This window comes from Peromyscus maniculatus, chromosome 10 (genome assembly GCF_049852395.1).
Source record: "Peromyscus maniculatus bairdii isolate BWxNUB_F1_BW_parent chromosome 10, HU_Pman_BW_mat_3.1, whole genome shotgun sequence".
Taxonomy (NCBI): Eukaryota; Metazoa; Chordata; class Mammalia; order Rodentia; family Cricetidae; genus Peromyscus; species Peromyscus maniculatus.
In genome coordinates, this window is record NC_134861.1 from 60,030,907 (window position 1) to 60,054,218 (window position 23,312).

Below are 23,312 nucleotides of genomic sequence, written 5' to 3' on the forward strand. Positions count from 1 at the left end.
GTGGGTTCAGAACCAGGTCCCGGAGGACGTCAGTCACTCAGTTCTTGGGTCAGCCTCCCTGGTCAGCCATCCTACCTTCTTTAAAAAGCCAGAAATTTGAGCCCAGTTAAGGTGGGGGCACACCTGTAATCCCAGCATTCAGGACGCAGAGGCAGGAGGATCACGAGTTCGAAGCCAGTTTGAGCTGTAGAGAGTTTCTGGGCTACAAGGCTAGACCTTGTCTCGCTGGGCATGTTGGGAGAGGAGGGGCATTAAGATGAACTATGAACGAAGGATGCTGTTGGGAAGACTGGAAAGCCCTCCTTACCAGGGCTTCTTGTCACAAAATTGAGCGTCAGCCACCAAGAGGAGCTAGCTCTCCTAGAGGACAGGGTGCCATGTAAATTAACCTGGAAAGGTGAAGATCGTGGAGCAGCACTTTTCACCATCTGTCTGTCTTTCTTGCTCACTAGCTCTCGTCTATCCTCGGAAGTGCTTTTTTCCTTAACAGACTGCCTCTGTTTTTACTGATATGTGTCCCTGGCCCAATGCATTGTCCCGGCACACAAGAAACTGGACATTTCAACGGGTGCTCCTGGACTCTGATTTACATGCTATAACATTAGGAAGAAAGAAAAATAATAATAGCATTTTAAACTTGGTAGGCTGTAGATCAGATTTTTTAATCCTGTCGTTCCCTTGCTATTCTGAATTCCCTAGAAAGAATGTGCTTGACCCGGCCATGACACAAGCATGAGGTATTTCATCAGCTTCAAGAAATAGCTAAGCCGGCAGAGGGAGAGGAAGTCGTCCTTGACAACCCATCCTGGGTGGTAACATCGCGACTCGTAACTCAGCAATATAGGGAGGAACGGAGCCCCAACAAGGTCCAGATTGGACTACTTTCTTGAATTTATTTGGAGAAAACGTAACAGCAACTCTATTCTAGAAAGATCTATTTCTCTTGTCTTCTGACCCGCTCTCGGCTTTCTTCCCTAGTTGGAAGGAACGAGTGAAGTAAAAGAAACCCAGCCTGGACCCTGCTCGGAACTGGGGAGGTCCTGCTGTAGAGTCCCATTTAGTTCCAGAGCTATGTACGCTCTTGGATCTCTGCCTGAAGGTGGCTTTGCCCAGTAATGACTGAGGTGTCCAGTCTTTGTTCATCACTCTAATGAGTGAGACCTCCCTGTACCACCTAGTCACTGAACTCAGCGTGCTTACTGATGGGAATTCTAACCACGCCCTCGTGACCGGGCATGCCCTGGCGAGACACCTAGTCATTTCCGGGCCATACTTCCTGCGTAATCCGTGCGCCGAAAGGTCACGTAATTTGCACTCTTCGTGATCACGTAATCAATACGCACATGCGTGGCGTAGCCACGTGGGCCCATATGTGCATGGGGGTAGTCCATAAAAGGCGGGTCCCCTCTCTCTGCACATATCTTTCCAACAGGCCTGATCACATTTTTTCCTGTCCCCCCATTTCCCTAATAAAACTCTCATAAGTGGGTTTTCTTGTGCCTCGTGACTTTTCCTCGCAGGGCAAAAGCTCCGCATAAAACCAACCAATTTACGACATACTAGGCTGTGTCTCCTGGATTAGGGAGAAGTTTCTAGACATCAGAGGATTGTTGAATTCTTTTCTTGATCTTTTTTTATAGATATATATATATAAACAAACAAACAAACGCTGTGAGACTGCCCAACGTGTTAGCTGCCGCTATGACAAGAGCCTGAGAACCTGTTCATGAAGAGAAAAAGGTGTTTTGGGCTCAAATGTTGGAGGCTCTGGTCTGTCATCAGTCAGCACTGTTCCTCTGAGCCGGTGACAAGGCAGCACATCATGACAGGAAAAAGCATTCACCTCACAGCCAGGGAAAGAAAAGAGGATTCAGAAGGTCACTCCAAAAAGGCGCTCGCTGTATAAGCCAAACTACCTGAGCCTGCTCCCCAGAAGGATCCAACTGTGACGGTTGGAGGATCCGAACCCAACTCCATGAAGTTGTCCGCTGGTCTTCACGCACACAGAGAATAAGAACAACTAATAAAGTCAATAACTTTTCTAAAAAGAGAAGAAGGGAAGCGACAGAGTGAGCCTCACATGACCCAAGGACCTCCTTTCAGACCCCACCTGCTCGAGTGTCCCCACCTCCCAACAGCCCCAGCGCGGGAACCCTGCCTCCCACACCATACCGTGCCTTGGCAGGACGGGGAGGCCCAAACCGTAGCACCTGTCTGCCCAGACTCCTGTTGTCATAATATTGAAAGGAGCTGGAGAGATGCTCCAGGGTTTCTGAGGAGGGCCTCTGCCTCTGGCTACATCCCAGCATGGATCTGTGGACCTTCAGACTTCATCCAGAGTCATCTTATGGCCGTCCGTTTCTTAGGACCCATAGCTTTTAAAACTAGTGTCTAACTTTCTGACCAAGTCCAAGTTTACCTTACTTCTTTTTCTCTCTTTCTTTCTTTCTTTTTTTTTTTTTTCCCCAGGGATTTTGGTGCCTGTCCTGGATCTTGCTCTGAAGATCAAGCTGGCCTCAAACTCACAGAGATCCAACTGGCTCTGCCTCCCAAGTGCTGGGATTAAAGGTGTGTGCCACCACTACCTGGCTACCCTACTTCTTGAGTCTATCTTAATATATCAAATTTTTCCTATTGCTCTCCAGAGATGCTAAATTCAAATGATTAAAACCTATTCATATTTTTTTTTCTCCCCCAAACCAGCATCCAAGGGACTGGAGAGATGTCTACATGGTTAAGAGCACTGACTGCTCTTCCAGAGGATCCCAGTTCAACTCCCAGCAACCACACAGCAGCTCACAACTGTCTGTAACTCCAGTTGGATCCAGGGGATCCAACACCCTCACATAGACATCCATGCAGGCAAAACACCAATCAATGCACATAAAATAAAAAGAAATAAATCATTTGATGGAAAAAAAAACTAGACTACTTAAAAGAAATCAACACCCTCGACAGCCTTTACTCCAGCGCCGCCGTGATTTGAACCTGTGTCACCTGCAAAGTTCATATTGGAACCTGAGACGCACTGTCAGGGTATGAAGAGGTGGGGCCTGTAGAAGACAGGATTAGTGCACTATAAAAATCAGGGTGCGCCGTAGGTCTTTTTGTCTTTCTGTCCCTTCGTGTGAGGATGCAGTGGTCCCCACTCTGGGGATGCCAGAGAGGAGCCATCTTAGAAACAGAGGCCTTCCTGACCTGGCACAACCTGGTGGTTCTCAACCTATGGGTCACGATAGGTTAAATAGCCCTTTCACAAGGGATGCTTACCAGATAGCCTGCATATCAGATATTTACATTACAATTCATAACAGTATCAAGATTACAGTTATGAAGAAGCAAAGAAATTGTTTTATGGTTGGGGAGGGGGGTTACTACAACAGGAAGAACCATATTGAAGTTCCAGCATCAGGAAGGTTGAGGACCACTGATCTAGTGACTTGGTCTCAGACCCCTATCCTCAAGTGAATTCCCATTATTTCTTAGTTATTCAGTCTAAGGCATTTTATTTTATTTTATTTTATTTTATTTTATTTTATTTTATTTTATTTTAGGTGTTGGGTCCCCTGGAACTGGAACCACAGACAGTTGTAAACTGCCATGTGGGTGCTGGGAAATGAACCTAGGTTCTCTGGAAAAGCAGTCAGTGCTCTTAACTGCTGAGCCATCTCTCCAGCCCCTAAGGCATTTTATTATAGTTTCCCCTAGTGTCCTTTTGGCTTACCCTTGTGGTTGATCCTAACTTTCAGATGTCACCTTTCTGCCCAGCTACCCTATAAATCATGTCCTGATGACTTCATTCACTCCACAAATGCCTGCTGAAGGCCCTGGATGGCATCCTCAAAGTCCTCAGGAACATACTGAGTGATCTCTGTTGGACACCAGCTCTGGAAACCAAAGTCGAAGCTAGGCTCCTCTTCCTCGCCTCATTGTCCATCCCCACAGCACTCCACCTACCCAGGCTCTCCATCCGATCTCTTACTGAGGGTTTTTACTGCGGTGACGAAGCACCATGACCACAAAGCAAGTTGGGGAAGAAAGAGTTTATTTGGCTCACACGTCCACATTGCTGTTCACCACCAAAAGAAATGCAGGACAGGAACTCAAGCAGGGCAGGAACCTGGAGGCAGGAGCTGATACAGAGGCCATGAAGGGGTGCTGCTTACTGGCTTGCTCATCATGGCCCGTTCAGACTACTTCCTTATAGAACCTAGAACCACCAACTCAGGGATGGCACCACCCACCATGGGCTGGGCCCTCTTCCATTGATCACTAAATGAGAAAATGCCTTAGAGTTGGATCTCATGGAGACCTTTCCTCAGCTGAGGCGCCTTCCTCTCTGATGACGCTAGCTTGTGTCAAGTTGATAGACAAAACCAGCCAGTACACCTACCATTGCTCCCCTTTTGCAGACAAGCAACTGTACTCAGCTTCCTCCGACAATTCTTAGAGCACTCTGCTGCCTCTGGTCCCAGCCCCGCAGCCCTTTATTTCCCCTTCACTTGACATTAACCGTTTCTTCTATGGCAACCGCTCCCCTTCACCCAGTTCCTTCAACTTGGTTCTTTATTCCGTTTCTCTCATTACCGGCATTTGCAAATTTGTATTGCTCAGCTGGGCACAGTGACACACACCTCCCAGCACTCGGGAAGCAGAGGCAGGCAGCTGGAACTGTTCAGCTGGAGGGCATCCTGGCCTACATAGTGTGTTCCAGGCCAGCCAGGGCTACATAGTGAGACCCTGCCCAAAAATTATATACATTTATTGTATATTATTTATATGTGTAAATGATATATCATTTATATTGTTTTTATATACTATATATCTTATTTATATCTTATTATATATTATCATTTTCTATAGCTTCTATAACAATAATATGTACATATTATTGTTTTCTATAGCTTCTGTCTTATTAACCCAGCTGGACCATGAGCACAGTGAGAGAGAGGTGCAGTATTTTGGTGCCTGTTTATGAACCACCAGCCTAATAGACTAAATGGCAAGACAGAAAAAAATAATTGCTAAGTGCCTACAGTATACCAAAGACCTTTATGTGTTTGTTTGTTTGTTTGTTTGTTTGCTTGTTTTTTATTTTATTTACTGCTCTAAACCAGTAAGAGCCAAGCTGTAGCCCACAGGCCAAATCCAGCTTGTTTTCGTAAATCAAGCATTTTGAAACATTGTCCCATCTGTTCATTTGCTTATTATTTATGACTTGTTTTCTGCCACAATCGTAGAGTTGAATAACTGGGACAGAGACTGTGCGACCAGCCCGAGACAGACAGACAAGCAACTGTACTCAGCTTCCTCGACATGCCCGAGCCGACGTACAGTTTCGCTACCATGAGCCACAGAGCAGGAATCAAACGGCATTTGAAGGCAATGGACAGATAGAGCACCCGTGACGACCCCTGGCACAGGAGGAGTCGTCAGCAAGCACAGATTGCAGTCGCTGTAGCCGGCCCGAGGGATGCGAGCTAGTTCATTCTGAAGAACAGTAAAATCACCCCAAGTGGGAAAGGCGGTAAGAACAAACCAGTGGGGAGGGATGGGAGAGAAGAAACAGAGAGGTCCCTCCTCTGCTTCCATTTTGCACACACTTTCCAAAAAGCATTTTTTTTAAATCCACTCTCACAGCTGGGAATGTAACTCAGTGGACAGAATGCTTGCCTAGCATGTACAAAACCCTGGATTCGATCCTCACCACCACATAAAACTCAGTGTGGTAACACACACCTGTAATCCCAGCACTGGAGAAGTGGAGGCATGAGGATCAGGAAACTCAAGGTCATCTCACCTACATAACAGGTTTGGGCTAGCCTGGGCTAATGAAACCTATATAGTCCACTGTATAGGTGAAAAGGACAGGAAAGGAAGGAAATTGACTGAAAAATAGATTGAGAACATAGAGCCCAAGTATTAGTACAGAGAGGAGACTAAAACTGTTTACAAAGCAGCGTGCTTCAAGCACATTAATTATTGCATATAATAGCCAGCAACATCCACATCGGCCCCTCATTGAGATTCGCATCATTACCCTAAAGTAATTAAACCCATGCGGATATCCAGCATCACTCAAATCAGTTCTACCTGGAATCGCAATTACAGCTATAATCATGCTCCATTTGAAGTCTTGACTTCATGAATATGATTGAGAGCTTGTGAAATGAGGTGCGATTGGATAGACCTTCGGGGGAGAGCACTGACTGGCACACAGCTGATGGCAGCCATCAATCACAGGCTTCCTGACTGCCGGAAAGCCACACGGAGCGGGTCTCTTACAGAGCTCTAAGCTATTCGGAAAAGCTTGCATTAAGTTGTGATTCCCATTGATTTCCCGCTCCTCTTACTCTTCAAAGTTCGGCTGTAGACGTCTACACTTAAGCTAAAATCTTCAAAAGACAAGAAGACAGGGTGGTGAGGACCACATCTCATACACGGTTTTCTTTTTCCCTACAGGGTTTCTTTTCCCCAAATACACCAGATTGTTTTTTCTGTGAGCACTTTACCCTTTCCTCATTTTTTAAATACTCTGTGAAATGGTTATAAACAATGTAAAGCAGAAGTTCTTGTCTACCTGGTTTTAAAATTTCTGATCCTTGGGCTCGGAGAGCCTGCATGGCCTCTAAAATGGATCATGATTACCTAAGAGCAGGCTGCCAGGAAATGAGATCTGCCAATGGGGATGGGAATTTGCACAATGGGCTCTGTGAGTCCCAGGGGGAGGCACAGAGAGTGGGGTCTCCCTGCACACACCCCCTTCTTAGGGCATTGTTCACGGGTTCTACCAACAGGTCCCTGTGTTTGTATCCAGAGCCCACCCCACCTGTCTTCTCTAAGCATTCCAGGCTAGACCGAACATTGGTGCCTCGGCCAAAGCAGCCGGAAATAGATGAGACACAGGACAGACGTTTGGCCTCTGAGGTTCCCCTAGCTTTTCTAGTAGAGATGGTCTTTACTGGATGCTGACCAACACAGACACAGCCTCTCTTGGGGTCATATTAGAAAAAAAGCAAAGATTTAAAGTCTTGCTTGGTTTTCTTTTGAAGTCTACTTCATGATGCTCCCCTGTGCCCCGAGTGCTTGGCTTAGGGAGATGGGTGAATGTTTAATGAGTAGCTGTACAATTTACAGACTAAGAATATGAAGCAATTTCTACAAAAGTGTTCTACACGATTCTGGCCAACCTTCATAACCAGTGAATAAAGACATGTGTATAGAATTTGAATGAATTTTATGCCTTTAACTTCTGATAACTTAACTAGTCCCTCATCTTAATCCTGAGGAAGCATTGCCCAACTGACAGGAAGTTTGAAGGACCCATCAGACACAAAAGACCTGTGGGTAAATACCGGTAGTGAGGGATCTGATGGCGTAGCTGGTCCCCGGCACCTGGAGGGTCCGATGGTGTTGTAGGCTGAATTGTGGCCCTGAAAAAGGTGTGAGTTGAAACTTGAATCACCTGTATTTGGAACCGGAGCCTTTAAGGCAATGGTAAGTCTAAAAGGGGACCATTAGAATGGGTCCCGATCCGATAGGCTGTGTACCTAAGCAGAAATATGGGCGTGTAAAGACATACCAGAGATGGAGATGTAGGGAGGGAAGACCTGTGAGGACACTTAAAAGTCAAAGAGAAAGGTCCAGAAGAAACGCAGCTCCCGGACTTCCAGCCTTCACAACTGTGCTGTTGAGTAGGCCACCCCTTCTACATGATTTCTTATGGCAGCCAGGCACACTGTGTCACAGGCATTTCCAAGGGGTTGACAGTGTCCAGGATCCAACTGTCACATGCTGGTGTCTTTCCCAAGCATGCTAGTGTACGATGAAGGGTGTCTGTTGTGTGAGACACACCCTACAGAAGCCTCAGAAGCAAGTGAAGTCATGGACCTGCCTTCTAAAAGTGAATTAAGTGAGCCTCCGCCGATAAAGCTCATGCCCCAGTTTCTCAAAGAATAGTTGGTGTTTCTGTCCCCGGAATAGACTCCCAGAAGTCCCCCAAGAGGGAAGAGTCTGGATAAAAGTCAAACTGCAGATGGCAGGTGCATCTGCCAATCAATGTCAAGAAGGCCAAGGCCTGACAAGGTAGACAGGCTGACAAGGTGGACAAGATGACCCAGTCAAGTAGTTCAGGCCTTGAACTTAGAGTTACAATCAGGTCCCTGCTGTGTATTCTCTGGCAGACCTTGAACACATCGCCTCGTAATCCAGCCTCCTTTTCTTTACCCATGCAATATTAATACCTTTTAAGACTTCAAAAGGTATTTGGGAAATTAGATGACTGTCTTTAAGATAATTATCAGAGGGTTTATATACGGTAATTATCATGGTCAGGCTTCTGGGGGACGAGGTTAAATAATTGGCACATGACTGGGAGGTCCGGTGCAGCCAAAATCTGATGAAGGAAACCAGCAGGCAAAGACTCAGGAAAGGCTTTAAAGGGTCCAGACCCAGAAACAGCTGATGTTCTCAGACCCAGAAACAGCTGATGTTCTCAGTGAAGTCCCAAGGCTGTGTGCTGGAGAAGACCTCTTGTCCCGGGGAGGCCAGCCTTTCGTTCCGCATAGGCCTTCAGCCGTCTGCCCACATTCTGAAAAGCAACCTGCCTTGCTTGACGACGACGTCCTGATTTAAATGTAAACCTCACTCAAAGCAACTTCACAGAAGCTTGCTGAATAGTCTTTGATCAGCTACCTGGGCACACTGGCCCCGCCAAGTCACCACAGGACACTAACCACCGCACGGTGCTGGGCTCACAGTAAGTCCTCAGACAATGCCACCTTTAGTTAGTCTCATAAAAATAAAAAAGGACGTCTTTCCTCTCGTGGACTCAGTGTGGTTAGACATCCTTGGCATGCTCAGGGTTAAAGAGAGGGAAATGGGCATGGTCTGAAGAGAACCAGACGGAACTAACCACACTGTTATTAAACTAAACCATTATCTGAAAGCCCTTCTTTCAGAAAGTGAAAAAGGAGCAAGGGCTGGATAAAGAATACTTGTCTTATACCCTATCTGGGAAAGAGATTACCAATGTCATAATTACCAGATAGGTTTGAGAAAGAATGCAACTGTCTTCTCTATTGCAAACGGGTCCTTTCTTTCTGAGATAATGATGCTGTGGTCAACCTTGACCTCAACTGCTGCCCCGGTGGGATGCCGCGAGCAAAACCTCTCATTCACGGCCCTCAGCTCCTCCATCGCAATGAGAGGGTTTTGTTTTTTGTTTTTTAGGACTTGGGGGGTGAAGCAAATGTGAGCTATCTACCCAAGAGATGCTGAAGGAACTACACCAGAAGGACAAAAATGAGGCTACAGAGGTAGAAGTCTGCGCCTCCAACTTCTCTAAATATTTGTCTTCCACCTAAGATTCCATTCATTTATAGAGTTTCTAGGAAGTAGTATTTTAAAATTACTTTTGATTGTTTTGCTTTCTAATTGATTTCTGTACTCATTTGTGTGGTTTAATATTTAGAAACTGTTACAGGTGTGCAACATGAAGATGAAATCAAAGTAATCTTTCTTTCTGTCTCTGCAAGTGTTGTTTCTATGTGTTGAGAACTTTTTTTGGTTATTCTGAAATCTGTAGTTAAATGTTGCAAATCATCAGTAGGGGACTGTATTGTGGACATTAGTACCACCATCTGGTTGTATTTTTTCTACTGTGGTAGTTTGAATGTGAAACATTTCTCATAGTCTTGGGCATTTGAATACCTGGTCCCCTGTTGGAGGCACTGTTTTGGGAAGTTTAGGAGGTACAGCCTTGCTAGAGGAATTATATATACCACTGAGAGTGGGTATCTTAGTTAGGGTGACTAGTGCTGTGATGAAACACCATGACCAAAGCAACTTGGGGAGGAAAGGGTTTATTTGGCTCACACTTCCATGGTCCCCATTCATCATCAAAGGAAGCCAGGACAGGAATTCAAACAGGGCAGGGACCTAGAGGCAGAAGCTGAAGCAAAGCCACAGAGGGATGCTGCAAAGTGCCTTACTCAGCCAGCTTTCTTATAGAACCCAGGACCACCAGCCCAGGAATAGCACCACCCACAATGGGCTGGCCTCTCCCATCAATCGATGATTAAGAAAATGCCCTACAGGCTTACCTACCTACAGCCCGATCTTATGGAGGCATTTTCTTCATTGAGATTCCCTCCCCTCAGATGACTTTAGCTTGTGTCAAGTGGGCATAAAATATCGGGCACAGTGGGCTTTTAGGACTTCACCCCTCTGCTGCCACACCTCCCCATCCATCATCGACTCTTTGCCCTCCAAAACCGTAAGCCAAAACAAACTCTTCCTTCCATAAGTTGCCTTGGGCACGGCATTTTTCCACAGCTGTAGAAAAGATACTAATATAGGTGCCCATTATCCAGTCTCCCTCATCCGCTGCCCTCTTGCCCCACTTTTCCTCCAGGACTTTCATTCTGTATTTTACCTCTCTAGATCAACTGTTCTCGCTGACACAAATGAGTACCCAGCTTACTTCACTGAACAAACAATCAATGTTCAACCTCACGTCTGAGGCTGCTATGTCCCGGTCGAGGGTTTATTTGATTGGAACAGATGATAGGCTCTGCCTAGATTATGAAACAAATTCAATTGCACTTTTAGGAAGCGTAAATGATGGGAAAACTCTTGATCATGCTGAGTTGGCCCGGGGTGTTCCTGGAAGTCCCAAATTGCTGTACTTGTTTTCACCTGAAGAGAAAAAAGACACAGGACTGTAGAGACCCACAGAGGTTTCCTAGTGAGAACTTTACTCAGAGTCCAAGAATCTGAGCTTGCTTTACCCAGCAGGGCTGCCTAAGGGGATGATTTGACCATGGGCACGATTACCAGGTGTTTGGAAGGGTCTACATTTGGCTGTGGGGTGTGCTTTGATCTAGCAAGGGGAGGGTCTTTTGCCCCACCCCTTGGCATTGTTATAAAAAGCCCTTTAGAAGAGGAGGAGGGGACCGTTGGGTATTGGCCCAGGTCCTCCCGAAGCTGTCCTGTTTCTGTCTTTCTCCTCTTTGCTGTCTTTCTATCTAATATTTTCTTATCCCTCATATCTCCTTGTAGGAACCCTGGAGAAGGTGGGAGCTGGCCTCCCACACAGGACACAAGAAGAAAATAAGTGAAAAAGAGAACAAGTCATAACATTCCAAGCAAAGGTTCCAAAATTTAGCAACTCAACTCTTCCTAAACTGTATTACATTTAAGAAGCTATAATTGTGGTGTCACACACCTATAATCTCAGCATTCGGGAGGCTGAGACAGGAGAATTGTTAGTTAGAGGCCAGCCTGGGCTGCAAATCTAGCCTCTGTTTATAAAACCAGAACCAAAAAAAAAAAAAAAAAAAAAAAAAAAAAAAAAAAAAAAAAGGAAGAAAGAGGAGGAGGAAGGGAAGGAAGAGGACATATAACAAACTGCTCATCTTTAAAGAGTAGAGTGATGAGTTTTGATGAGCACACACATGCCCATGGAACCTTGCTGACCGCAGTCAAGACATGGAGTGTCATCAGTCCCAGGAGTTTCTGTTTGCTGTACCCTGCTTGTTTCCTCCCACTCCCCTGACATCCCTTTGTAGACAGCCCCTTGACCTGCTTTCCCTCTACCGATACGCGAATTTTTACAAAAATAAATGGAGAGAATCACCAGGTCCTTGTTTTTTTGTCTTTTATGTACAACACAGTTATTCTGAAATTCATCCAGGTTGTTGGTAACGCGTTTCTCTTTTGTGACTGAAGGTTTACCGCTGTGTGGGCATACACAGAATGTTTACCCACTTTCCTTTAGGGGCATCGGGATTGGTTTGGCTCTTTGGCTACTGAACATGAAGCTGCTGTGAATGTTTGTACCATGCTTTGTATGGACGTCTGTGTTCATTCTTATATATATAGTAATAGAATGGTCAAACCATAGGTTGTTTTCTTTTTAAGAAACTTACAAGCTAATTTCTATTTCCCTAGCAACCAATTATGTTTAGCATATTTATTTATTATTGTTTTGGTGACATCTCTGTTTAAATTTTTTAATTAAAATAAATAATCTTCAAAAACTTTATAACTTAATTTAAGAACCTGTTAAAAATCTTAAACCCAGCTTTGAGTTGACGTTCACAGTTTTGAGATTTTTGACAGTTGACAGTTTTCTTTGTGTATCCTGTATATTAGCCATTTCCCAGGTACAAGATCACCAAACATTTGCTCCAAGTTCACGACTCACCTTCTTACTTCCTCACCCCCACGCTTTCTACCAGCAGAAATTTTGTGAGCAGCACCCACTTTGTATCCCTTCTTTCGTGGATTGCAGTGTTTGTGTGGGAGCTGACGGATCTCTGTCTGACTCACCTCACAAAGGTTTTTCCCAATGGCTTCTTCTAGAAGTTTCATAGTGTGTTTTCATGTGGCTCTGTGGTGAACTCTGAGTTCACCAACGCGTCCAGGGTGAGATGTAGCACAAGGGGATTTTGTAGCTTTTGCTTACAGATGTGGAGGTTGTCCTGCCCCACTCCTTGGAAAGACTATTATCGGTCTCTAGGAGTTGTTCCCTCTGATCTCTGAGATACCGCTTTCCTTAGCCTTGGGTGATGCTTCCCCCCCTCCCCCACCCACCACCCACCCACCCCACCACCCACCCACCCCCGTGCCCCATGTATGCACTCATCAGGACCACCTGTCCATAGCCAGAGTTTTCTGGAACATCCTCTGGTTGACTGTCTTCTCTCTGTGACCCATGAGCTTCACTACCTTGGGCTCTGGGTGGGGACTTATCTGTGGCTGTGACAAACTACTCTGACCAGAGGCACCTTAAGGAAGAAAGTCTGTTTGGCTTGTGGCTCCAGAGGGCTACGTGTTCCTAACAGCTGTGAAGGCACTGGGGGGGGGCAGGAACTGGAATCTGAGAGATGACATCTCATATGCACACAGGAAGCAGGAAGGAGGGAGGGAGAGAGGGGGGCAGGAGAGGAGGAAAGGGAGGGGACCTAGTGGACGGAGGGGACGGAAGGGAAGGGAGGGGAGAGAGCAGGAAGTAGGGTGAGGCTGTGTACTCTCAAAGCCCACCCTCACCCCCCCACCTACCCCCTTACCCCACCCCCACCCCCAGCCCACATGCTTCCTCCAGCAAGGCTGCACCTCCTAAAAGTTCCTGAAACTCCCTAAACAGGGCCACCAATAGAGACCAAGTGTTCACACCCACGAGTTTATGGAGAAACAGATCTCTCCCAGATCGGATGCTGTGCCTCACAGAAACCACCGTTGCACACTCTCCCTGGGTCCCCATCACAGCACCCTGACCTGGACACTCTCTTCAGGGAGAAGAGAGTCTTTTCCACTGCCTCCCTTCCACCAGGGATCTTTGGTTTTCTGATTCAGTGACCGCTTAGCACGCACCAATCCTGAGAGGGGAACAGAGTCCCTATCGTTCATTGCCCGATGCTGAATATCCTGAATAGTGTTGCTTCATGTGATAAGTTGTCTTAATCCCTGTATTCCGTCTTGGCTAGACATAGGGGTATCCTCTATTCTTTCTTTGGGGGGCGGGTGCTGAGAATCAAACTAGAGGCTCTGACATGGGCTGCATCTCCAGCTCTGCTTCTGTTTCTTGTTTTTTAATCCCCACCCCAGTTTGGTATTACTGGGAATTGCACCCCGATGCATGGCAGATGCTCTACCGGTGAGCTATATCTCCAGCAGTCTCTACTATTCTTTTTTTGAGGGGGGGGGGATGTTGAGAAGTGGTTTCTCTATGTAGCCCTGGCTGTCCTGGAACTCCTTCTGTAGCCCAGGCTGGCCTCAAACTCATAGAGATCTTCCTGCCTCTGCCTCCTTAGTGCTGGGATCAAAGGCGGGCGCCGCCGCCGCCGCCGCCGCCGCCGCCGCCGCCGCCGCCGCCACCACCACCACCGCCGCCCAGTGTCCTACCACTATTTTTATTTAACATCTCCTTTTGAAAAGCTTTAAGTTTTCCTCTATTTGTCCTAAACATCTACAATAATACTATCACAGATCTGAAACATTGCTGACCCTGTCTTTATCTTACTGTATGAGGAAGGAAACGGCTTAATGTTACCAGCTTTGACTGTCTATTACTACACCACCCCAAATTACTTCTGTGGAATGCATACCACTGATTGGGCAAAACTAGATGAAAGGATTCAGCTGAATTACCCCCAACCCACCCAATTCCCTCCCCTGAGTCACACCTTGAGCACAGAGGATTCTGGGAAGTAGGTGCTCTGCTTTATGCGCTATTCACAGCCTTTAGGCTTTTGTGGGAAGAAACTGTTGTGTATCAGAACCACACAAACGTCTGTAAAAATCCTAACCTCTGGCTTGTTCCAGAGCTTTGTGAACTAGCAAACACCTGTGGCAGCATCCTCCAGTGACTGAGTCAAGCCAGGAACCAGCCCACACAGGTGCCCAGCCCGGCAGGAGAGGCCAAGCCCTCCCCACCCCCACCCACATCTGCTGTCCTCCACACCCCCGCTCCTCTGCTCTGCTGGGGACCTGCTGATGGGAATGTCAGCTAGTCTTGCAGAAGGTTCAGATGGCTGGCGGTGACAGCCAGTCAAGGCTTTGGGTGTGAGGAAGGAAACTGCTTAATTCTTCGGTGGAGCTAAAGCAGTGTGCAGGGCGTCTGAGGAGGACAGCAGACTCCGTCTTCCTTTGACACATTTTGACCTTGAATCCTATGTTTATGTTGCAGAAAGAAAGTTAGAGACAGAAAAGAAGAGAGGTTAATAGGCACTGGCCAGGAGGATCAATAGCCACGAATAGCAACACTTCTGGGGCTCTCCTTCCTGATTCCCACAAAGGGATCACAGCCTTCCAGAAGAATTCTAGGGCCTTCAGTCAGTTACCCCGGAAAGGGCTGGTGGTTTCCGCTTTGTTAATCATTGATTGATTTACTGCAACCGTGTTAGAGCGTGCAGGTACAAATGGCCGGGAGTGTGTAAACGAAAACAGGTCTTTTACAAAGGGGGGTTGCCTCAGAAAGATACACTGCAGCTCAGCTAAGGGCTCACTTGCCTGAGAGCCCGAGTTCAAGCCCTAAAAGCACAGAAACTAGGCATGGTGATACCTGCCCGTAATCCCAGCACTTGGGAGGTGGAAGCGGGAAGATCAGTTTAGGGTCATCCTTAGCTATGTAAAGAGTTTGAGGCTAGCCTGGGCTACACAAAACAGTGTCTTCTTGTTGTTTGCTAGAAAGAAGGACTTTGGCTTTGTGGAGAGCCACAGAAGGTATAAAGTGTCTGAAGGCGAGTGTCTGTGTGCCAGGTGTTCTTCATTAAATGTTCTAAGTTTTCTGTTTTGTAAAAATCATCTTAAAATATGATTTCTCCTCCCTCCCCCAAAAAATGTCCCAATATTTAAAATAACCTTTTTTTTTTTTTAAATGAACACTTCCACAGAGTTTAAGCAGTATGCAAGTCTAGGAAATGGGGGTGGAGAAGATCTCTCTCCTATTTTTTGAGGAAGAGGGAGATTGGTTGAACCAAAACCTAACAGGACTTTCTGTACCCCAACTTCAGTCACCCCATCCTCAGAACAGGCAATTGAATCTGAAAGTTCCCAAAATGTCAACCAATGAAAAAGGCAAACCAATTGGGAGAAATAAACAGTTTGGATCTGGAGTGGGGTAGGTATAATTACCGTGAAGTACCTCCATTGGTTTCTGGGGCTTAAGATTTTATTTTCATGATTTATGGGCCGCAAAACATCGAAAATACTAAAGAGGCCTGAGGATAGCTACATAAACACCCTCTCAGCATTTTAATAAAATTCAAATAGTGACATTTGGAAAAAGGACCTCTTGCCCCCTGTATGGTAACAACAATCAACCCTAATAACATGGAGGGGAAAAAATAAAACTCCAAGTGTTTGCCCTACTGAACATGAGTCAACTAGAGAATGTTGACCTTTCATAAAAAAGGGTGCCGTAGTCACTGATGCAACTGATTTTTCAGGAGAGAAGCAAGGCTAATCCTACCTCATGCTACAGTCTCCATGATGACATTAGAGCGGATGGTTAGTGGAATGGCGAGATGCCGTGCCCAGCATCATCTGGTGTGGTGGGCTCCACGACCCAACCTAATAAACAGCCTGCTGAATTTGCCTAGGCAAACATTCTACTGGAATCGCTTTCAGAAAACAACAGAGGTTTTCAAATCTGAAAGCACGCTGTTGGATGGGAACGTCCCCCATTTCCTCAAGTGAGAAGGGCTCTCTAGAAAGGTGATGGAATTTCAAAATCCATGGCAAAGCAGGGCTGAAGGAAACTGAACTAGCATCTGTTCGTGGGGTTGCTATTCCTTGTACGCCCCACCCACTCCCACCCCTACCCACTCTCATCCCCACCCCACCCCCACCACCAACGACCGCCAAGTAATTCTCAGCCACCTCCTTCTAGAACTGGCTTTGAAGTCCCCTGCACACCTGTGTAGATTATAAAACAAGGAGGCTGAGCTTCCTTCCACACCCAAACTCTAAATTCACAATGCACCTCGACAGTTAAGACATGCCCTCCAGCATCTTGTGTAAAAGTTAAACCCAAGCTTGATCTAATCTCCTGAAGTGGTTAACCCTTGCCCGGATTTAGCGCACACTCCCAGGGCTAGGGAGAAGGAAGTCTCCGCTTCTAGTTAGAGCTGTCTTCAGAAATTTACACCATCCGGGCAAACAAGCCTTTGGGATGGGTGCCCTCAAAGCCCTAGCAGATGGTCTGGTGGTATTAGTCCCCTACTCTGGGGCTAAGAGGTAGCAAAGGATGTTCTTCTCCCCCAGGTGGGTGGGGGCACCCACCTCTTTAACTTCTTGGATTTTGAATGCGGTTGTGAAAGAAGGACCCTTCTCTAGGGTTGCTTGTGTTACAGTTTTATCCCAATTCTGTTTCCGCCCAAGGACCTCCTCACCCCTCATCCTGTAAGAAGCAGCATTTGAGGCCGTCAGGGCGCTAGGCTAGGTCTGGGTTGGGGTAAAGAGAGCAAGCAGCCGGAGGTGCGGGGGGGGGGGGGGGGCCGGGGGGAGGGAGGAGGGATGGGGTGGGATAGGGGACGTCAACGATCTGCAGTACTGGCTGGGCACAGACAAAGAAGGGAAGTACAGGGAGGAGAGCTTGATTCCGAGCCAAAAGCTTGCCTGGGGCAAGAAGTGCCTCCCAAACCTCCCGCTGGGGTGGGACCGGGTCCTGGCTCAGCCAGCCCAGGCCTTGCAGGTGCTGGCAGGGAAGTGACTGCACCTGGCTGGGGAGGGAGTGTCAGAGGAAACCACAGCAGGCACCTGGTTCTGATCCCAGGCCACACCCTGACCCCTCCGGTGAACTCTCTACTCCTTCCGTGGAGTCCAAGGGTCTCTCTTCCCGGTCCACTTTCTCAACCTGGCTTTGCCATGGCTCTGGGCCTTCTACACTGACCCCCAGGGTCTTAAGACCAGTCTAATTCTGGTCCCTGCAAGGATTCTCTCCCAGCTCCTGAACAAACAGAATTCTCTTTCTTTCTTGGCCCCAAATCTCTTTTTTTCAGCCTCTAGTTTAAAACGCCAGACATGGCGGTAGGTTCTTCCTTGATAGAAAGAATCCAAGTTTCATCTGAAAGAACTCCTTGGTTCCTTCAGGAGAAAGTGCCTGCCGTGCAAGCAAGAGGTGTGAGGAGGTCAAAGGAGGGGGTGCACGTCTGGAACCCCAGATCACTGGCCAGCCAGCCTAGCCAAGATGACAAGCTCCAGGACCAATGATAAATGCTGTCTCAAGGAACAAGATGGAGGATGGGGGGGACGGTATGTGATGTTGAGCTCCGCCCTCCATAGGTACATGCACACATGTACATATACATACATACATGCACACACATACAAGAAAATGAATTAATGTAATAAATAAAAAGAACTCTGCCACAGTGCCTGCAGTCTCTGGTTCTGGTGTTTATGCACAGGAAGAAATCATTATATACCAGAGACTTGGCCAAGATCCTTAGTGGATTTTAATACCCTCAATGATAGATCTCTGGGGGAAGTTAGGGACCGCTTTCTGTCAGTCTTTCTGCCCTTCTCTGGTCTCCGCGCTTTGGGTTGGATAGAGCTGTATGTGAGCCTATCAACCCCCAAATAGGGGGGAGCCTAAGAGATCACCTGAAAGTCTTTTCCCCTGATCCTGCATGGCTTCCACACTCCCTCCCAACTATTCCCATCCTGTTGGGTATGCCAGGTGATAGGGACAGAAACTGGAGAGGACCAAGGGACAAGCAAGACCATGTCACGTGCAATCTCTTCTTATAAGTTGCGTGTCCCTCCCACCCCCATCCCCCCCCTGTGCCCGGTCTGGTTCTGCTTCTAGTAGAGTATGCTCCTTTATCACGTCCGGGGGGGTTTGAGCTCTGTAGAATTCCTCATGCCAGAAAACAAAAACGATGCACAGACAGTTTGCATATACTGATCATTTCAAGGTGCCTGTGGAGTACCTAAAGCCCTCCAAGAACCTGCCTTTGGTCATGGAATACATGTGACATGAAAGCAGAGGGAGGGGGGTGCTTCGGGAAGATGAAGGGGACCAGCAAGAGCAGGAGGGCATCATAGAGAAGATGTACGGGAATGCCGCAGTGAAATCCATTGTGTTATACGAACACACACACAAAATCAATAAGGACTGATTTTTTTTTTTAATTGACTTAAACACTCTCCCTGGGTGTTTTCCTGTCCATTTTGATCCAATGCTATTTTCTAGAAAGTTCTCCTGGCTTCGTGCAGTCCATACATACCATCACCTGCCTGGTCACCAGCACCAGGCTCGTTGCTGGCGTGGCTTCACCTGGACTCCATCTTCCCTTCTAGACCCTTCTCTGAGATGCATTCAGTGCAGGGGAAATCTAAGTCTGTCAGCTTGACATTTCCAGGAAACTTGTAAAGCAAGAGAGTATAAAATGATCTCACCACCAAAATCGTTTAAACACCTTACAGAAACCTACATAAAACATGTGCAAACACAGCTTGAGGTCCCCTTCCATGATCGTGGTAGGGCCTAAGTAAAGGAAGGCTCTGGAAGCTTGGGAATCATTAGCTCCTTGTGAAGTCCGTCTCTGCATAGGAACGCAAAACAGACAATCTCAAGCTGGCCTGGCCCTGAAGGCCCTGCTCAGAGACTCGCCATCTGTTTGGAAGATTAGGAGATTTATTTATTTACTTACTTACTCATTTATTTATGCATATGCGACTCTGAGTTCCCATAGCTCCATGTTCTCAGAAAACCTGCTCCTACCAATAGGACAGCAGTGAAGGCTTATTTTGATTAGATTTCTAATTGATGGCTCACTACTTAATTAAGAAGGAGCCCTTGGAGTGAAATTCCAAGTAAATATTCTTTCTTTTATTAATCTGCCCTTCCAGATAGCACAGGAAGAAATGAGGCAAGTATGCTGGTTTTATTCTCCGGAGAGGATACAAAGATGACTTCGGGTTCTCATCTCTTCCTGTGAAACCGGCTCACTCTCTGGGCCTCGCCATGCCTTTTTCTCTAGGGCCCTTTTCCGTTTTTATTATTCAGCTCATTTAGGTCCAGCAACAGGGATGGGTGAGGTGACCCAGCAGGTTAAGACACTGGATGTCAAGCCTGCTGACTGAGTTTGATCCCCGAACCCTTATAGTGAAACAAAAGGACACCCAAAAGTTCTCCCCTGACCTCCACACATAGGCTGACATGCACAGCCCCCTCCCCTGACAAAATGAATAAATTAAAGTTTTAATGCAGTGACATTTATTAAGTAGCTACTGTGCACTATCACAGGGACTCAAGAGAAGCAGAGTATAACCATCTACCTCTGACTCCCAGGGTACCCCAGTCTCAGAACAGTAGCACAGGGCACCAGGGTAAAAAGTTAGTCCGAGTGGAAATAATCTAGAAAGAAAGATCCAGCGATGAGCACTAAGGCAGTGAGTTGAAATGGGCTGTGGTGATAGTTTCTCCAGAAGCATCTCAGGTTGGTATGAGTAGTCACAGTATCAACCCAGACCCGCACAGGGCTGGGCACTTCCCGTCCCTTATCCCATGCCCACAGTTGAGAGTAGAGGACCGTGACAGCCTGTGAGTGTCTTGTCTGTGATGCCTTCCCCTGTCTGAACCCCGTTTCATCCTCCACAGCACCTGCTGGTGACCTGTCTTCACTCACGTGTTTATAATACCTGTCTGATGCCCTCCCCGCTACGGGGACTGTAAGAGGGGACTGTGCGCCCACCTCCTTCGGTGGCTGAGTTGGCATCAAGAGGGAAGAGAGGAGACTAAAAACTGAAAAACCGAAGCTGGAGAGGGAGTGGCAATAAACACAGAAAACCCACCGTTCCATCTCAGATCTGACCTGAGAAGGGGCACTCCCTTTCTCCTCTTCTAAACTGGCCTTTGTTGTGGAATATTATTTTAACTATGTAGAGATGTGTTACGTTTGTTTGTGCTGTGGAATATCACTTTAACAGTGTAAAGATGTGCTACATTTGTTTGTGCGGTGGAATATCACTTTAACAGTGTAAAGATGTGTTACATTTGTTTCCGCTGCCTTTGTTAACGATGTAAAGATAGGTTACATTTGTTTATGCTGTGGAATATCACCTTAACTGTGTAAATTTGTTTCCGCTGCCTTTGTTAACAATGTAAAGATGTGTTACATTTGTTTATGCTGTATTTGTTTAATTATGAAAAGATGTGTTGCTGTTTCACTTTGCCTGCCTAAGGCACCTGATTGGCCTAATAAAGAGCTGAACGGCCAATAGCCAGGCAGAGAAAGGATAGGCGGGGCTGGCGGGCAGAGAGAATAAATAGGAGAGAATGAGAGGTGAGAACAAGGGACAAAGAAAGGGACACTCCTGGGGCCAGAAGCCAGGCAGCTGCCAGCCAGCCGGACACTGGAGGAAGCAGGAAAGGAAGACGTACAGAAAGAAAGAAAGCCCCGGGTTAATGTAAAAGAGCTAGCCAAAAATGAGCCCAAGCGAGGCCGAGCATTCGTAACTAATAAGAAGTCTCTGTGTCATGATTTGGGAGCTGGCTGGTGGCCTGAAAGAAATAGCCTGGTGCAGGTCTTCAGGGTCCAGCAGAGCATCTGTCTAAGCCTTTAATGTGACTTCCGGGAAGGAAAAACTTACCTAGATGTAATCTGCTTGGGAATGTTGACGGGCATCTTCATTTCAGGGTTTTTGACACCTGTGTGTAATTCTGTGTTCATGTGAGCAAGCTTGATCAAGAAGGGAGGGAGGGAGGGAGGGAGGAAGAGAGAGAGAGAGAGAGAGAGAGAGACTCTGAACTCCACACATTGCACAGCCTTCAGATGCCCCCAGCACCAGCGATGATCTGCCCCAGTCTTCATCTGCATTTGGTCTCCATGGAGTCACTGTAAGTCATGCAGTGATGGTTCTTGTCCTCACTGTTCAGACATATGAAAACGGCCAATCTCTGGAGAGATTTTTAACCAATGGACGGAAGAAAGGAACCTAGAGAAAAGTGTCCCAGCAAGCTGGAAGGGACGGCTCGCTCGGTTTTGCTCCTCTGTACCTCAACTAAGACGGATCGCAGGAAACCTAGGAGTGACTCCTTTCCCTAGCTAAAATACTCAGTTAACCTCCGGAGCAGTTTGGGGGGACAGGTCCCCCCATCTGATGAGAGCTATCAGCCTGTCACAGACTGGTCCCAGGTCCTACTGTTGATCCCAAGCTCTCCTGTCTGGCACTGAGCTGGGACAAGCTCTCTCCCGTGTACCAAGCTCCTCTCCGTGGTGAGGGATGGCGGTTGTCCATAGCACTGTGCTCAGCAGGGCCTCATATTTGGGGTAAAGGCCCTACAGTCATCTAAGTTTCTCTTTTGGTTTGCATTTTGCTTGTGAAGTCCAGTGGAACAACAAAGAACACCCAGGAAGGGAAGTGCCTCTGAGCGTCTTGCTCAGGAGCTCTCCCGGATCCTGACACTGCCCTGCCTCGCAGGGAGAGGTTCCTGGTGACCTGCTTCCTTTTTCCTGGACACCTTGGGCCCCACCTGGCCTTCCTGCTGTCATTCCTGCCCAGAGTCCACTGTTACCACCACCCTAGAAGGAAGCAGGTGGAAATGTAAGGAAGGGTTGGGAGACGGAGCATGTGCTCCCTAGGTGGAAGAGGGCTGAGCATCACAAAAGACGCCCTCTCGCCCCAGGCTGCAGCGCCATACCAGCTGCACTGAGCCGGTGACACAGCATCTTAGCCCGTCCTGACCCACTGCAGGGTGTGTGTCCTGCAAGGGTTGCAGTCCCTTGAGAGCTGCTGTGCCCCACAGGTGGGGGTGGGGACCAGCGGAGGAAGAAGAGTGCCTGCCAAGGCCTACCTAGCCCTGCCCAGGGACGGTGTCTGGTCCAGAGGCTAGAGAAAGGGGGGGGCTTAGGAACAGGTGGACCGTACTCGTGAACTCTGAATCAAGGGGCTTATAATTGCTAAGAGATGGCGGGCTTTTACCCTCTTACAAGCATTCATGAGTTCCCACCATGACATCAGATAGCATGTCAAGGGGGTGGGTGGTAAGAGGCAGAGAGAATGCTTGTCTTGCATGCGGACATGAGTTCAAGAACCCGTGTGAACAACCTGGGCGTGAGAGTGTCTGCTTGTAATCCCAGCTGGATCCCTGGGCTCACTGTCTGGCCAGCCTGGTCTACTTGGCCAGAATGACACCCAAGCTTGTCCACTTGCCAGGGACAAGCACAACATGAACATGAATGTGTACACACACACTAGACAGACAGATAGCCAATTAAAAAAAAAAAAGTCCCACAGCAGGCTAAGAGAGGTTCTGAAGGAAAGAGACTTATATTTTAATAACTTTAATATACTCTTGACCAATGCTTGAATGAGGTCATTTTTATTTTACATTGTGCCCTTAAAGTCATGCAGTTGTCCTGTTTGTCACCATCTTTCTGCCAGGGGACTTGCTGTCCGCCCTTCAGCACCTGCCAATACCTCTGAGGGAAGCCTCAGTCCTTTTGTAAAGTAAACATGATTGACACTCCTTCACGCAAATGAAAGGCCGAGGCCTCCCCTGGGCTTGTAGCTCCACCCACTTCTCCAGTATCTGCAGTCTTGGGCTCCCAAATGGAGGACTGAATGTGTATTGTGAATTATCCTCACACGCAGGAGTATATGAGCAGCACAAAGTGGATTCCATGAATTATTTTTAAAAAAAGAAAGAAAAAAAGTTGCGGTGGGTAGGGTGAAGGAGGTAGGAATAGATTGGGGATATGATCGAATATAAAATCAAATGTATGAAGTTCTCATAAAAATACTGTTTTAAAATAATAACAAAATATTAAAGAGTTTCTGTTGCAATTGGAAAAGAG